We start from the raw sequence: 4,077 nt of genomic DNA on the forward strand, positions 1-4,077 counted from the left end.
CAGCCCACATGTCTGGCTCCGCCCCCAATTTGCTGACTCTCTCTCTCTCTCTCTGCAAGACTTTACCACTAACGCCCGATGGCCATCTTGGTCCACCCTGCTGGCACACACACACACACTGGGGCGATGGTTTTGCATTAAAGGGGCACAACGACTCTGCAACCGAGTAAGTAACTGCATAAAGGTACATGACCAGCATTCCCTGGTCTTAAAGGTGCATGACCAGTATTACCCGGTCTTAAAGGCGCATGACCAGTATGATCTGGTCTTAAAGGCGCATGACCAGTATTACCTGGTCTTAAAGGCACATGACCAGTATTTCCTGGTCTTAAAGGCACATGACCAGTATTTCCTGGTCTTAAAGGTACATGACCAGTATTCCCTGGTCTTAAGGGCACATGACCAGTATTCCTTGGTCTTAAGAGCACATGACCAGCATTCCCTGGTCTTAAGGGCACATGACCAGCATTCCCTGGTCTTAAGGGCATATGACCAGACCAAAGCCTGGTCTGATTCTTAAGAGCGACGGGTCCTTTTAAAGGATCCCGATCTCCCCACACCAGCAATAGACGAGCACATGGAGTGTCGCCTCCATGTATCCTCTTCTACAGCCAGGCCTAACGCCGGACAACCAGCCCTGTTCACCCAGGGTCCTTAACTCTGTGGATGTACAGAGGTTCCTTTTTTTTTTGGCGTCCAAACACCCCCCTCTGCATCTCCGCTATTTAGCAGATGATGCAAGAAGGCGGACGATCCCTCTCCACTTCCCTGTTAAGAGGATGGTGGATCGAGGGTTCATCATTTTAACTCCGCACCTTCAAAAGAGAGCGGCGATAGTAAGAGACGGTTTTTCTTCCTTCTGCATGCAGCCGCGCATTCTGCCACTTGGCATATTAACCGGGTAGAATCTCCTGTGGTATGCCTACCAGTATCCCTGCCCGATGGATCATCAATTAAAAATACAACCGACTGTCAGATAACAAATCTAGTTCGTTCCGTCTTGCGGCCTCCAGTTCGGCGCTCTACCCTCCCTTAGCCACCGCATGTGTTGCTAGAGCAATGGTCTCTTGGTCAGAGACCTTAACTATTTTGATTTCCTATAGACCCAACCAGCAATGGATCAGTTGTCCAGGACGGTCTAGATCTAAGGGATCTTGGTTCCAAAATGGGGACCGAAAAGTAAAACCGACCCTGAACCTCAAACTTCTACCAACCTTGACAAGGTCCCCCTTCTTCGGATGGAGTTCCCCCGCTCAGCCCTTACTTCAACAGAAAAAGGGGGAGTTTCTGGCATCCACTGACATTCGGGATGCTTATCTTCACATTCCTATGTTTTTCCCTCTTCAAAATTCCTTCGCTTTCCCTTTCGCGAACAGCATTTTCAAGTCACGACCTTGTCCTTCGGCCTTGCTACTGCACTCAGTGTTCGCAAGGGTTATGGGGCTGTCATGTTCCTCTTGCACCCTAGAGGCGTGGTCATCCTGCCCTATCTGGTTGACTTTCTAGCCGCTCCTTCAGCCCGGCGCTGAGTCGTCTATATCTCTTGCGATACGCTCTCTCTCCTGGGCTGGCAGCTAAACTGACACAAGTTTCTTCCTCATTTCTAGCCCTGCAGATATCCTTTTTGAGGATGATCCTGGAATCTTCCAGAAGTTTGGTGATTCTCCCTTGAGACAAGGCCGTGGCCCTTCAACAGGGAGCTTGCGCACTTGTTCACTCATCCCTTCATTCCATTCGATTTGCTAGGAGTGTTCTGAGGAAAATTGGTGACGACAATGGAAGTGGTTTCCTTCACTCCTCTCGTTTTCTGCAGGTCAATCAGGCTTTCAGAGGGTAGTCTCTGAGCTCCTTCCTCATCCAGGGAAGATCCTTTCTCCCTGTTATTAGTGACTACAGATGCCAGTCCTCTCCTCCTGATCATTGTTCTGGGGATCCGAACGGTACAGCTAGTTCTACAGCAGGTCCACTGCCTTCTGGCGGGTCACCCCATCCGATTAAATTGGTCAGGCGTCATGGCCGAGGTACCTCACATTTTCTGTTGGGCCATGATCTATCATTTGGTGATCTCGGCACTACACATCTCAGGTGTAGCACTCTGGGCAGCGGACGCCATCAGGGTCCCGCCTCATGTGAGTGGGAACTTCACCCAGAAGTCTTCCATCAGATTCGTCTTCTCTGGAGCACTCCAGATGTAGGTCGGATAGCATCCAGACTGAACGCCAATGTACTCTAAGTTCATGGTTCGGCCTCCAGGTCCAAAAGCCATCGCAGTGCATGCTCTGGTTCTTCCATGGTATCAGTTTCCTTCACCCCTCTTCCACTACTTCCGAGATCTTTTTGGAAGCAGGAAGGGCCCCAGTGATCCTGGGAGATCCGCATAGACCATGTCAGGATGTTTTCTCGTTTGCTGAACTAGTATTTTTCCGTCTTATTGCAACAAAACTGCAAATATGGACTTCCTCGCAGGGAGTCTTCACATGTGGTTCTTCCCTATCGCATACCGTTAGATCTTTGGGACCTTAATGATCCTGGGAGTCTTACAGTAGACTCCTTTTGATACAGACAGACTTTACTATCAGGAAACATCGCCCTTTTTTCTCTGCGATCTCCTCATCCTGACGAGTCTTCGGAGCTAGCCGCTCTGTTCCTTCAGACCTTTTTCCCTTATTACCATCAAGGCAAGGTTGTCTACAGGCAATCCCCATCCCTTGTTACCAAGGTGGTATTGTATTCCCACAGTTGTGATGGCATCGTTCTTCCCTCATCTCTTTCGGCACCAGTCCACATAATGGAATGGGTTCCCCATATTCTGGACACGGTGAGTGCTCTGAGTAGGTACGTCTCGAGGACGACGTCCTTCCAAAGGTTGGACACTTTATTTGGGCTACCTCACTGTAAGAGGACTGCTTCCTGACGGTTACAGGAAGGGTTTAGCCATTTTTTCAGCCATGTTAGCTTGGTGGATTTGCTACACATCAAGGAGTCCTTGTCTATCGAGGTTTCTTGGATTCTAGGCACCAGGCGTCGGCACAGCACGACTGCAAGCTTGTGGGTTCGTCCAGTCCGCATGCATTCTTGAAGCACTATAATTCCCAGACTTCCACAGATGTGAGTCTGGACAGGCGGACTCTGCAGGCCATGGTGTCGCACTTGTAAGTAGCGGTTACACAGGGCCTGATCTGATATTGCCCCCACCCAGGGACTGCTTTGGGACGTCCCACGGTCTGTGTCCCCCAATGAGGCGTAGGAGAAATAGGGATTTTTGTGTACTCACCGTAAAATCCTTTTCTCCGAGCCATTCATTGGGAGACACAGCTCCCACCCTATTATTAGCTGTGCTTGTTTTATAATTTAACATGCTATACTCTCATATATATAATGTGACATGCTATATGCTCAAATGTTGTTATTGATCTCCTACTGCTTTTGCACCGAACTGGTTAGCTGAGAGCCAGCAGGAGGTTGTATACTGCAGAGGAGGAGCTAACTTTCTTTGTATCACATAGTGTCAGCCTCCTAGTGGCAGCAGCATACACCCACAGTCTGTGTCCCCCAATGATTGGCTTGGAGAAAAGGATTTTACGGTGAGTACACAAAAATCCCTATTTTATGAAATCTCGTCTCCACTATGCGTGCAAACACGCATCCGGTGACCCTGCTTTAACAGACAGGCGCGTCTTTTTAGAATGCAGCATGTCTGCCTTGCGGCAACGCTCCATCGCCGCAAGGTAAATCACATGGCCCTATGTATGGGGTGCGGAGATTCCGGATGTGTGCAATGAACACATCCGGAATCACCGCACATACAGAAGGGGACGGCGCTTTGGGCGGAGTGGGTTTTCCACTCCGTCCAAAGCGCTGTGATTACGGACTGTGGACACATACCCTAAGAATGTCATACAAAATTCTGTTCTTCATGAATTGGGGCTGTAATCTTGTGTAACTGTTTGCCAATAAATAATGAATCTCCGTACAGCAACGCATTCTAGCTGTCTCACTACAGAGATGACTTGATCGGCATTCCTGCCGTGAGGCTCATGATTTCTGTGCACACATTACTAGTACTGTCTATAAGGA

Source organism: Ranitomeya imitator, chromosome 6 (assembly GCF_032444005.1).
Source record: "Ranitomeya imitator isolate aRanImi1 chromosome 6, aRanImi1.pri, whole genome shotgun sequence".
NCBI lineage: Eukaryota > Metazoa > Chordata > Amphibia > Anura > Dendrobatidae > Ranitomeya > Ranitomeya imitator.